This window comes from Argiope bruennichi, chromosome 10, assembly GCF_947563725.1.
Source record: "Argiope bruennichi chromosome 10, qqArgBrue1.1, whole genome shotgun sequence".
Taxonomy (NCBI): Eukaryota; Metazoa; Arthropoda; class Arachnida; order Araneae; family Araneidae; genus Argiope; species Argiope bruennichi.
Genome location: NC_079160.1, coordinates 27021621 through 27036385, shown reverse-complemented (window position 1 = coordinate 27036385; position 14765 = coordinate 27021621). Strand labels below are relative to the sequence as shown.

Sequence of the window (14765 nt, the reverse complement as noted above, 5' to 3'; positions counted from 1 at the left end):
CATGCAAATGTTTTCTTGGAGAAAGATTCAATTTCTGGAAATCCAAGAAAACACCAAGTAGCTTTTGATACTGACTTGAAGCTGATGACATTTTACTTTCTTTCCCTTTCTTTCTTTTTCTTTTTTCCCCCTCCTTCTTTTTTTCTTTTCTTTTTTCCCTCTTTCTTCTTTTTTTCTTTTCTTTCTTTCTTCCTTTTTTTTTTTTTTTTTTTTTGCTATAGATTTCCAAGTCTGAAGCTGGAGCTCTAAATTTCTTTTGCCCTTGGTGCAGAAATTTGTTATAACATCTCTGATAATTTGTGAGATAAGTTCTATAGTAATAAGTAATGAAGTTATAGATATTGTTTTAGAGAGCTATGATTAATTCAGTATATTTCAACATTGCATTTTTATAGCATATTTTTTTCAGGACATTATAGCAAGTAGAGTTATATACAGAACATCATAGAAAGTGCCATATGTTTCAAAACTTTCTGTGTTTCATCAAGTATCTTATGGTGCATTTGCCAAGTGATATAATTGAAGACACAGGTTTTATCATTTATTTCAAGGTTGTAAATATGTTGAATAATCTATCCTCTACTCTATTTGCTTTTAATTCCAACTGTCCAAGCCAAGTGCCTGAATTGTCCTTATTATTAATCACCAAAGAGATATTCTTGGTTCCTATCTGCAAATTATTTCATTAATTGCTATTCATTTGTCTATCCTGTTAGCTATTATTGTTGCAGTCCTACAAATCAATTGTGGCAGTTGTATGGTTACAGAAGCACTGTTTCCTCGGAAAAAAAAAATCATAAATGTAAAAAACTTTCTAAGCTGTGATGGTATTACAGCAAAATATGTTTTCATCTGTTATATAAGTTGATGATGTAAAGAATAGACTTTAGGCCAACATAATTATGCAAGACCAGTATAGCAAAAATTTATCATAGCTATTTACTTTTCTAAAGAATTCACTTCAAATTACACTAATTAGAATTTTTTTTAAAAAAAATCTGCATTTTTTAACATTTTAATTAATATTTCATTAAGCTTTTAGAATCTTAACATATAATTGTAAACAGCATCTCATTTCAGTAAATAATTATTCAAGGAATTCATTCAGAAGAAGCATTAAAAACCATTTATAACTTTTTTATACATTTATTTGATTTGTAGACATCATGTTAAAGCTTTGTTTACTTTGTAAATTGCAAGGCAATGTTAAACACTCTTTTTTCTTTCATCAATTCATTTCTTTTTTTGTAGTTGAGTTTCAACAAATTCAGCTGTTTTCCTAATTATTTCAAAACTGACTAATCTCTATATAGGAATTTGAATGGAATTCTCTAATTAGGCATTTTCTTTTAAAGAACAATTTTTATAATGAATTTTCTTTAGTCTACTATACCGAATATAGCTATTATGTCTCACTTTGCAGGTAAAATAATAATGTTTTAATTTTCATTGAAATGACGTTATTAGACCATAAACAGTTCTAACACAAATGATTTTTATGCACAATTTGATATCTTTTTGGCAGAGTAAATTGCAAGAGCCAATCGCTATTGCACAATGAATGCTTATCATTTTACTCTGTATACCAGCTTTTGAATTGTTTGTTGACTTTTCAGGAACTAACTGCATTTTTTATTTGTTTGCTGATGAGCAACAGAATATCTGACTTTTAGCAAACTATTATTTTATTCTTCTTTTTTAGATAGAAATAAAAATTCCATAAATTAATCAAAGACATTTTCTGTTTTTGTTGCTGTGTTATCACATATTATAAATGGTGAAGAAAATCTGTTACCTACTCCTCTGGGACATTATTAAGTCAACTACTCATAGACTGAAAAAGAGGCCCTAATAAAATATTTTTCTTACAAGAAATTTCACCAGTATCTGTTTGGAAGAAACTTTAAATTATAAACTAACTATCAATGTTTGGTTACTATATTTTATTATATATATATATATATATTCCCTTTTCTGCACTAAACATGACTGCTGTTCGCTTATGTTATCATTATCCAATATTAAACATTTATACGTTACTATAGTTCACCCTAACCGTCAGTGATGTGTGCAGTCAACAGAGCAATCTACTGACACAATAAAAGGACAATTTATGGTTGTTCTTTTAACTTTTTTGTTCATTGACTTCTTTTTTATTTGTGTGCAATGAAATTTTATTTGTGCGCATTTTACTTTGTCTTGAATTTTTTTCTCACAACTATATTTTAAAACAAGTTCGATGTGTTTAATAATAAAGAATTTTCCCCAAGACCTAGTTTATAATCTGTTTTGAGAACAGAACACATTTTATTTTTTTTTATTAGTAGAGACTAAAAAATTTACCAGTTTAGAAGCACCCTGAGCTATTATTCTGTTAACAATACTCCGTCACAGATAATCACAGATTAACTAATGAAAGTTATAGAAGAAAGTAATTGTATTTTTCTCCATGCACTATGATATACAGAATTTCAGAACAGAATTGCTGAGAATAGCTTGCGCGGAAAGAATTTGTGGTATAACCTTTACGCAGGACAGGATAAGTCTGCTACTGTACAACGATTAAAATGCTCAAAATTCGGATGAAATTTTGTTTTCATTGAATTCAACTATATGCTTTAGATTTTCCGGCTTTTACTAGCTCTTGTAGTTATTGGTTGCATTCCTAAAGATGCAGTGCAGGTCTGTTATATAGTATAGAAGATCGTTCTGGCAGCGGTATTTGTATTAGGACCCCCCCCCACACACACACACACTTTGTGACTACAATAAAGCACCGCAACCCTGATACTTACTCTGTCTTTAGGAGTGAGTTAATTGCGATTAATGTAAGGCTTGATGCTATCATATGATCGTAATTTTGGGGAATTATGGATTTTATTGGACTATTGCAGTGCACTACAATATCTTAGTGGCTGGTATTTTGCAAATGATGAAACTAGCTTATCTATTCCGAAGATCTCTCTGAACCACGAACGTCCACCTCCAATGGATCCCATTACACGTAAACATTAGTGGTAATGAGGTCGCTGATAGATTTGCCAAAGAGAGTAGTGAGAATGAAATGGCCACTAGCTCTTCGCTTACTTATCAAGAACTATGCTCAAATGAAAGATCTAAACTCAATTTAATATGGCGCATTCCACCTGCGCATCAATGGTACACGGGAACATCCCCTGGCACTCTGTTGGAAATCAAATATGACGTGGCTGCAAGACTACTGGCTAGACTAAAAAGTGGCCACGTTAAATATCTTTCCTTTGAAAGTGGTAGAAAAATCCATCCCACTTGTAAAAAATGCCGTGACCATCCAGCTTCACCGGATCACATTCTGTGGTGAGGGTTTCTTAGGGAGACTTAACATCCAATCCCCTTATTACTATAAATTTTTCGGCGGTCAGTAACCTACTAGAGCTGATCTAACATATGTCAGATCTTTTGAGGAAAGCAACAACAACACAAAAACAGGAGTTTTCGGCTTTGACAATATTAATTATTTTTAATACAATGACGAACTAGAGTTGTCACGAGCTTTTAATGACCAGTTGCGTAGTGGCGAGCTATAATTGTTATGCAATTAAACCTATGCGGGGCATGTTTAAATATGCATAAAATTTGCGCAATATCGAAATGGTAAAAAGAAAAAAAAAAAAAAAAACATTTCCCCGTAACTTTTTATATTAACTGAAATGCAGTGGGCGTTTTATTGAAGAAAAAACAACAACTTCAGAATTAAATAGAAGTGGCTAGAGCTTAAGTAATAATAGTTTGCCATAACCAACCAACGTCTTTGACAACATTGAAATATACTATCGAAGATCTTGCCTCTCACTAATGCAAAATTTGTTAAGCACTGTGAAATATATGGTTTCAGATCTGACAGAATGCCGCTACATTTCTATAGTTACAACTAGATTTGATCATGACATTAAATTATAAACAGCTTACCAAATACTGTATATCTTATACTATAGTATATCACATCTCTTCACTATTTGCCATGTTGTCTGATGGCATTAATTTTTCTTTATTCTATTTTCACTTGCGATTTATGGGTTTTGAAAATGTTTCTTGATTTTTCAGCCATCTTCGATTTGATTATTTCTTGTATATCTTCATGATTTTCGAATAATAACGTTCAATTATCTTTTCTTAACGACTCAAATCTAGAAAAGAGAAAGCGGTTTTATTATTTATTACAGCAGGTTTATTATTTATTACAGCTTTTTGCTAAATCAGAACATAACTAATTTGAAAATAAATTCTCTTAGTGTGTAGAAATATGCTTCTGAGAAGAAAATCTCACCAAATATTTAATGTTGGCAAATATTCTTTACAAAATGATTTATGAAACGTTCTTTAGATTTTTTATTTGCGGAGATGGGATCTTTCAAATTTGGAGTATTCTTTTCTAATAATCGTGTTTATGGGATTCAATCTTATTCCTTGTAAGCGCTGTGTGTCTTTTTTTTTAATCATTTTGATTTGTTCAATGATTTTCGGTGACTTTAAATGTGTATTCATAAATTATTTTATATTTTTTAGATTTGCATGTTGACAAACTTCATGATGGTGATATTTCAAAATATGTCCTGCTTGTGATAATGACTGCAAAGGCACTGCATCATGCCAACAATTATGAAAGGGCGGGGCCATTGATCTAGGCTGCAATATACGATATATTTTGAATGAAATTAGGCGCCACTACATAGAAAAAAAATTTTTTTTTTCAGTGTATGTGTAAAAATTTTGAATTCTGCAAACAATTTTTTGGTTATTATTTTACATGTGTGAATATTTTTATCAGTGTGCACAAAAGAGAAGTCTTATGCTTATGCGTAGAAAAGCATATTCCCAGCATATGAATGATTTTCTACTTTTTTAAAAATTCATACAGACATATACTTCACGTAGATGACATTTGAAGAATTAATTTAGTTTTTGTTAACGTGAAAATATCATTTACAAATTGAAGTTGAGATATTGTTACATAGTTAACTCACGAGTTAGAGTTTTTTTAAAAACTAATGGTCTGAAAAATGCTTTTTATTTGCCTATGCAAAGAAGCTGTACGTTTCGCAGCATTTTTCTGCTGGACTATTTTTTTAAAATATATAAAAAGAAATCACATGTTTATATATAAAAGTTCAGTAAACCTTTTTCTCAGAGAGAGTGTTTCTTGTTTCAGTAGCGTCATCTAGGGCCTAGAGTACGTCTTAGCTACTCACACGTCAGAACTCTTTTTACGAGGCGAACTTCATTCGTGCATTTCATTCACTCATCCACAGATCGTAATTTAGACCTGAATCAGAGAATGATCACCTCTGAACCAGTGCTCCCAGTGGTATTGTCCCGGCATGGAGGACTTTATGACCACGGCAGATTTATGCTTGCGCCAGCCACCCCATACACGGGAAGTCTTCAGCCGGCGGGGTACGAATTCACAACCCAAGGGATGCGAATCCAACGCCCTACCAACCAGGTTATCCCAGCCCCCATTCATCTTTTAAAACTATGAATCATAGTGGGACAAAAAAAATTTACTCATACACAAAAGAAAAAGGCCTATCAAATTAATATGTATATATTAAATCGGGCATCATGTAAGGCAAAGTATCAAAAGTATCTGTTGGCGCGTTTGTGTGCCTTTGAATCTTTGATTTTTGGCAGGGTTGGCAAGATTTAACCCACATTTTAATATCTCTCTTGATCTCCCTTGGCCACACGAAACGTTGAGTAGCCATCTTTATTAATTATTCAATAGCTGTAATAGCCTCATTTGTCCATAAAAGAGCTTCTTCAGATATGGAGCTAACTTTTTTGCTTTGGATGCTGTTTATTCTTTATGCCCTCTAAAAATTTTACTAAAGAGGTAACAAATATGTGCAGTTTGCCTAATGAAATGTTTGTAGTAGTTTAACCTGCCAAGAAAGCAGTGTAACTATGTGATACCGGATGATCCTAGAAATTTTAAAATGGCATCTACTGTATCTGGTAAAAGTCTTATTCCAGCACTACATACTTGATATTCCAAAAATTCTAATGTCGATTTTCCTTAATGTACATTTAGAGGGATTTGTAGACAATCTGTACTGATCCAAACGCTCAAAAAATAATCGCAGATGTAGGTATTCTTCTTCTAAGGATGATGCATCCAAAATATTGTCAATAAAAAACATATACAAAATTTAAACCTTTCGGAACTTAATCAACAAAATTTTACCTGCCGGCAACCTGACCTAAGTGTAGCTTGTCTTCCCCGTAATCCAGTGGTTCTTAACCTTTTTCCCAAATTTGAGAAACCGCGACCCAAATTTGAGAAATATTTGAGAAAAAGTCAAAATTTTTTCATTGCTTTATTTTAGATCGTATTTTTAAAAAAATCTTCAATCCTACGATGATGATTTTTTTTAACTTACAAATTTTTTATTTATTTTTTTAATAATAAAGATAAACAAAAGTACTTTTCGATCCAAGGAAAATTTAATTAATAATCAAGTGTTTTTAATAATTTTTATTGACCAAATTAAAATATATTTATAACTTTTTGAAAATAATTGACATTTTAACTTATTCCTAAAAAAGAAGTATCAATACATATGTTAAGTCTTTTAAATTTTAAATGCAAGTCTTACAGTTTTAATGAGAACCTTGTGCTTGAATACATTTTGAAAGATCTTCAAACCTCGGTTGAATGCTTGTCAAAGAGCACCTTATATCTATTTCAGGATTTAACTTGTTCCGGTAATTGTTTTTGATTACACACAGAGCCGAAAAGCCAGCCTCACACATATACGTTGTTGCAAAGGGCAATAATACTTTTAGGGCTTCTTTGACAATTATTGGCTTTTTCGTTTTTAATTTTAACCAGAAAGCACATACAGATTCAATGTTTTTGTAGAAATTGTATCGAAGTGCTTGGTCACTTTGTATTTCTATTAATTGTTCTTGAAATTGATTAATATTAACAAATTCCTCATGCAAATCACTTACATCAAAATTAAATGGCATTCGAACCCAATTATATTTGAAAACATCGTCTGCAGGGAAATATCGATCAAAGTCTGCTATTAGTTTTTCTAAATGATTAATAATAATTTTCTGTTTTTCAAAATCTGTGATATCAATATTATTGTCTTCAACAAGTAAATTAAGAGTCGGGAATGAAGCAAGTTTCTTTACTTCAACCTTATTTCTCCATAATTTGAGTTTATTTTTAAAACATGTCATTTTTTCAGTTAATTCAATAATAGTATGATTACGTCCTTGCATAGACGTATTTAGATTATTTATTTCAAATAAAATATCTGACAAATAAGCAACTTGAGTAATCCACTTCAACTCGGAAAATTTAGATGCTAATGGGTGTTTCTTTTCTCTCAAAAATAATTCGACTTCTGTCCGTAATGATAATACTCTTTGAACGACTTTGCCCCGGGACAGCCATCTAACTTCAGAATAATATAATAAATGTTCGTATTCTGCACCAAATTCGAAACACAGTTCGCGGAAAATTCTACAGTTAAGAGCTCTTGATTTGATAAAATTGACTACCGCAACAATTTCATCCAAAACGATACATAATTCGGGTGATAATTTTTTCGCCAGCTTTGCTCCATTTAGTTCTCACCGTTATTATCATCACACGTACTTTTTTTGCTCTCGCTTTTTAATCAGCTGATATTTTTTGATCTTGTTAATCACATTCATTTTCGATTGTTGATATTTATTCAAGTCGTCATTTCTAAAATGTCTGAAATTTGGTGTATTACTAACTTTTTTGGTTCGACTCAGCGCGACCCATAGGTTAAGAACCGCTGCCGTAATCTGAACGTCCCTGGTTCGAGCCCTGGTTTGTGCCCCGTAAAAAGGGTTGTGACGCATGAGTAGCTAAGACGTACTCTTGATCCTAGATGGCGCTACTGAAAACAAGAGACGCTCTCTCGGCTTAAAATCGTTGACTTCGTCAGCGGGCTTGTCTTGGACAAATGCCATAAGAAACAACAAGAACAAATTTTACCGTATTCGGAACTTAATCAATAAACAAGTTTTCCGTATAAATCGTTATACTGCCGACGGTAGCTTGTATTTGTAATATGTTATTAACTAGTCAGTATTGGAGACCATCTTGTTCACTCGGAATATTGATTATTTGACTGTTAAACAGTTAATAAGAAATGCAGTGTTTGATAAAATTGAAAGATACAAAATTAATAAAAATGAAATTTATACAAAATTGTTTTACTTTTTTCTTTGTTTGCATACGAAATATTGATATTAAGTACTTTGAGATGAATGCCTGTGTAAAGCAAAATTGAACAGTAAATAAGTAACAGATAAGGATGTTGTTATAAATCTGCTTATTGGATTAAAGGATAACAGGATGTTTTGAAAAACTCAATGAAATAAACTAAAATAAACACCAAATTTCCAAAAAAGAGTTCTAATATCATTTAAAGGAGCTAACTGCCAGAATTTTTCAAATAATACATTCTGTGAAGAGTAAAAATTTCTTTCCAATACCTTCTTCCCCTTTCTTTAGTTAAACTGTCTAAAAGAAAAAGAGCGAAATTGTGATAATTGGATGATTAAAATGAAATCGGAAATCTGTAGTTAGAAACTGAAACAAGAAGCTCAAATCCATTATTCCACTACAGAAAATACTAACGTGGAATTACCGCGAAAAAATATTTCCCAATGCAAAATTTATTAATAGATTAATTAAACTTTAAACAAAATTTATTAATAATAATATTAATAGATCTCTTCTATTGATAAAAAGCTGAAAAACACATTTCAACCAGTGGGAATGATTTCCCCAAAAGTTTTGGTATTGGGACTCATCCGTACGGACATTTCCGTACAGGTCATAAACGTCCAATAAATCATTCATAACTCATTGAAAAAAATGTAGGCGAGAAAATATATTAGTATTTTAACTAAATTTCGATGCTTAAACATAAGAAAAACGTTGCTGTCTGTTTGTGTGTGTGTATATGTGCAAACTCCGTACAAATCGGACCATTTGACTATACCTATCTAATTTGGCAAATATATAGTTTGGAGGGTAGAAATGTGCTTTTCTGGACGATTTTTTAAAATTTTTAATTATAATTTTAATTAATTAAAAAGTAAGCGAAATTGTGGCCATTTTTCGCAGTTTTCTAAAATATTATGGTAAAAAAAAAAAAAAAAAAGTTTTTACATCATCATAAAATTTTTTAAAAAGTTATCTTTTTAATGATGCCAAATTTTTTACTGTATAATTTTTCTTTCTATATTAAAAAAAAAAAAAATAGAAATATTTTAAACATATTTTGGAACAATATATTTCACTGTCGAAAAGAAACTTTAAACCGTTCGCAATATTGTTACTAATATTTCATCTTGGCTTTTTTTCTATCGTTATAACCAGGGTATGAAGATTAGGTTTATTTTTCCATGTCGAGTAGGCTTCAATATTAGTCATGCTTTAAATAATTTTTTTGTATTTATAAATAAGGTTTAATTTCAAAAGCAAGCAATGTTGGAAAAAAATTTTTAAGTTCTTCCATTTTAAAATATTGTTGCTTTTTCCTGTGATATAATTGTAAAAATAAATATTATATGTATAAAGTATGACAAGAAATTGGGCAAATACAAAAAATAATGAAAAAAAAAAACATTGTAAGGCTTAAGTAAATTATATATAGAGTATGTATACAAATAGATATCAAAATTTGAAATGTAAGAATGATTTTTTGAGGGAAACAATTGAAATTTTCATCAACCATTAATCACAGTGAAGCAACTGGTTGCCAAAGGCGGCAAGTTTAAAATATACATTTGGAAATCATATCAATTCTCGGAAACATTCATTCACAGTCAAAGTATATCAAATATAATTCTAAAATGAAAATCAATTAACTGTAAAAGAAAATCTAAAATAGTGAAATTCTATTTTAAAAAGATAAACTTGAACTTAATTATTTCAGACGTATCGATTCTAATTGTTTTAAGATAACTAAATCATTTCAGCTAGTTAATAATCTATGAATTTATAACAGTATTTAATAGATGATAAATTTTGTATTATTTGAAATAAAATATATCCAAAGCTTTAGAATTTCAAATAATCAAATAAATAATTCATATACATATAAAATAAATAATTTAACAAACTTAATATAATTATGAAAATACACCAAATTTTATATTTAAATAGTATACACGTTTATATTTAGATATGAAAACTTTATCTTTTCACACATAAATTATTCACTTTCGTTTAGCAAGTTTATTAATATTATAAACGATACGATTGAATTAAAAATTTATTTGCTTTAGGAAAATTTATTTTTCTGTAATTTCTTAAGAAAAAGTCTGAATCTCTTTAAATTAGAATAATATTAAAAAAATGTGTTTATTTTGTATTAGCATAAATATTTTTGCTAGATTTCAGGATTCCAAACCTAGTCAATAATTAATAGAACATTTTTAGGAATTTGAATTAATTATTCTCTTTAAAAAAAGTTGATGTCATTTCTTTTTCTACATTTCAAAAAAACAAAAACCCACCACATATATGGAATTTTACATTTACTACAAATGCTATTGATAAAAGATTTGTACAAAGATATTTGCTTTAAATTTATTAAATTAAATAAATGAAACATGGAAATTAAGTTCAGAGAGGAAAAAAATTTCAAAACAAACATCATGGCAAAGCAGTGGAAATGTCTGCACGCCAGCGGCTTAAAATTATATATACTCATGGCGAAAGATTCAAAAGCCGATCAACGACTACCAGTCGGACATTTTGATTCCGTTAGAAAAAGAAGGAAGATTTTGAAATACTCTGTGGGAGGGGGGAGGGGGATAGCTCTAGAGGAGGACTGGTTTTATTCCGGTAATGGTGGAAGGAGGGGAAACCGCGCGTGCTCTATGGTTGCTTGAGAAAATGGAGGATGTGCTAGTCTGAAAGGCACGTATTTTTAGTTGAAGGTTGGCAGATTAGTTGAGGTTGGCATAAAATCGGCAGCTCTATAGAATAATGGACTCACGCGTTTGCACGTTCTTTCGTAATTAAAATCTACACCCTAATATGATTTAATTATATAAACTCATAATTAAGTTTTATGAAAATCATTTTTTATTGAAAACGAGGTTTTGAATGTTGTGATTTAGAGCAGTACAAGCATGGAAATTTTTAATGTATAAACTCAGAATTAAATTTAATGGAGCTTATCTTCGATTGGTTTGTTAAATGAAATTGGTTGTTTCCAAAGAACAATGAAATTAATTTTAAGCATTCATTTAAAATGTAAATGGAAGCCAAAAATAATGTCTCATTTGAGATACAAATTTGATGCTGGTATGATATTATTTCTGTCAATATTAAGGGGATTCGGTTTGGGAAGTGTCTTAATTTGTTTTATACAAATAAAGATTCCTTTTCGAGTACATAACTTTCAAAATATGTAAGACGCTTTGGTATTGTAAATATTTTTAAAATAATCGATTCTAAAAGAAATAGATGTTACAGGTTCAATTTGGATGTTAAAAATTAAGAAAAAAAATCTGCTGAAATCAAGAAACAGACCAAGAATATAATCTACCATATTTTCACAAAACAGCGAAAATATGGTAGATTATATTCTTGATCTGTTTCTTTCAGAACAAAATTGCCTTTTATTTCTAAAGAAATGCGATAATAATTTCTGTTCGCAAATGCATAGCATAAAGAATTTGTATTTTTGTGTTTTGAAATCACATCTAACAAGAATTCTGTAATATGTTTCTTATAATTGTATTTAATTCGCTTTTTTTAATATTTTTTATTTGACTGACATGGAAAGCATATTGCAGAATTTGTTAAAACTGGAAATAATAGAACCCTAAGAACAAAATTCGGCAATTTAAAAGATAATAATCTGTCTAAAAGTTAGTTAAGAAAAAACTAAATAATTGAGGAGCATATAAATAAAAGGAATAAATAAAAAAAAAATCAATCAATAAATAAATTAAAATTATAAGAAAATTTGCATTTTCAATCCAAAGCATCAGAGGATTGAAATGTTTTAGATTCCTTTAGGTTTGTTTGTCTTTATATTATTTTTTTAAAAATTTACTTTTAATTATAACAACAATAATGTGCATATAAAATGCATTTTTTTAAATCATTACAATGTTTATATATCTAAGAATAGTTAAATTAGTAAATAGTAATCAAAATAAAATATTTTTGTAAAATACACTTAAAAATATACAGAAAAAAAAAAGTTATTTGGAGAGAGATTTTGAAAGTAATGAACAAGATATTGAAAAACTATTTTTTTTGAATTTCAAAGTAGTAAGCACTGTGTGAAATTAATTATAATTTTTTTTACATATTTTTTTAGCACAGAAGAATCGATAGACTTCGATTAAATAATGAAATTGATTTGTCTTTCACGTTAACAATGAAATTATTGCTCAAAATTAATATTTAAAAATTTGTTGAAATAAAAAGAAAGACATTTTATAAAGGAAAGTTTTTTTTTTATCATTATAAAGATATACGATATCATTATAACGATATACATTTTTTAAATCGTTATATAGATATAGCTTGATTCAAAATTGCAGGAGTAGCCATTTTATTTGTAAACTGAAATGCGGGAAAGGTGGGAAAAAGAGAGGGGGGACATTGCTAAATGAGAAATGGTAAAGATCAGAATAAATCACCATGAATATGCTCACTCGCCAAACATTGCAACCCCTATTTTAACTATAGACCTGCGCAAGGCGGGTACTTCTTCCTTCAGACGGTGTTGATATTCCGGCGTTGGTTTTTGTGTTCTACAGTTAGCGCCATTCCGATTTGAACGCGGTGACAACCAGCTGGCCATTTTGAATTGGTAAAACCTACTCTTTTGTTCTGAAATAATCCCGGTGTTTATAATCTGATGATATATTTTAAAAATAAGGATTATATGCATTTAAAATGAATCATTCATATTAGAAAATGAATCTTATATAGTTTAGATTGAAAATATAAGCCGGTACTTCGTCTGACAACTGTCACTGTATTAGCGGTAAGCATATGTTTCTGAAATAGGTATCATCTGCATTATGATTCAGGCATTTTTTTTATTGCTTCACTGATTTAGTTGTAAGCATATGTTTTTGAAATAGGTATCGGCATTGTGATTAAGGTCTTTTTTTTTTTAATTACGCATCTAACTGTTGCGAATTTTGATCTAAGAATTCTTTTGTATTGTCTAATTTAGTGCTATGCAACTTTGTTAAGCCTTTGTATGAAATAATTTAACTTTATTTAAATTATCAAATAAGCATCCTACAATTCAGTCACCAAATTAATTTGTCGGTATACTATGTAATTAAAGTAATCAGCATTACATTTATTTCATTTCATTGGTATTAATTTTTATTAATGGATAGAGCAAATATTTAGAATATAGAATATTTGCGATTAAGAACGCATTATTTTTCAAGGATTTTTTATTTAATAAATATTTTTTCTTTTTAAAATAATTTACTTGCATTGACCAAAATAATTTTTTTTTCTTCAACCAACATTAAGAATGTATATTATTTTTTATTTAAGAATATTTGAAAAGTCACAAGAAACATAAAAATTTTAAAAAATTAAGTTAATTGGACAAATATCACCCAAATGTAACTTTTTATAATGTTAAGGCAGGAAATTTGATAATATATATATATATATATATATATTTAAATTTCCTACTCTGTTGGCTAGTTCAGGAGTTTCCATAGATTTGGCTAGATTGTTTCTTGTTTATCGAGAACCTTGTACCTGATTCTTCTGTTAAATACTTTAAATCTTTTTTCTCTTTTATTGTATGTTTTTTTTCTCCCTTTCAAATATATATTTTTCTTATAGAGGGGTAATTACAAGGTTAATGAAGTAAGAGAAAAGGATTAGTACTTCCTTGTTCTTGCAGGTATTTTACTTTTATTTTTTCATATATTTTTTTTTTACTTGTTGATACTTGTTTAATATTTACTGTAACTTATGTTTTAATAATGTATGTACATGTAATATATTTCAAATAATTAGATTAACTTTTGTTTTCATTAAATTTCGTTTTTAATTTTTAATATGAAAGTAGTTTTGATATATTCTATTATTATTCTTATAGAGGGGTAATTACAAGGTTAATGAAATAAGAGAAAAGGATTAGTACTTCCTTGTTCTTGCAGGTATTTTATTTTTATTTTTTCATATTTTTTTTTACTTGTTGATACTTGTTCAATATTTACTGTAACATATGTTTTAATAATGTATATACTTCTAATATGTTTCAAATAATTAGATTCACTTTTGTTTTCATTAAATTTCATTTTTAATTTGTAATATTAAAGTAGTTTTGATATATTCTATTATCAATCAATATTCTATATGAAAGAGCACATTAAATGCACTCTTGTGAAAATATATTCTGTCAGCTATAATGATCATTTTCTACTTTAATGATACAAAGTAGCATTTTGCTACTTTACAAAGTTGCATTTTGCAAATGCTATTTTATTTAAACTATTGTTAATATAAAACAAACATTTTTAATTAAAAATGTTATAATGAATAACAATTTCCTTTTCTGTGATTAATTAAATAGGCTCTATATATTTTTTTTATCTATATATGTATATTCTAATATTATTTATCATACTCTATATTTTTCTTTCTTCTTTTAAAAGCTGTTTAAAAATAGATAATTGAATCAAAATGTATACATACAAGTATTATATTTATACAT

General features: G+C 28.8%; 1 protein-coding gene across 10 annotated transcripts in view; it reads left to right on the top strand.

The window, feature by feature from the left end:
• The window catches only part of LOC129987892 (zinc finger protein 728-like), a 39377-nt gene that overhangs the window by 3867 nt on the left and 20745 nt on the right, over positions 1-14765 (top strand). For 4 of the 10 annotated variants that reach the window (XM_056095873.1, XM_056095878.1, XM_056095879.1 and 1 more), the window contains 3 exons: positions 4546-4734; positions 13889-13949; positions 14148-14208. The gene's annotated coding sequence lies outside the window, so the exon portion shown is untranslated. Of the gene's footprint in view, positions 1-1343; positions 4735-12737; positions 13056-13888; positions 13950-14147; positions 14209-14765 lie in introns of those variants that run through there. The other 6 variants (XM_056095877.1, XM_056095880.1, XM_056095875.1 and 3 more) reach the window with 5 other exon arrangements.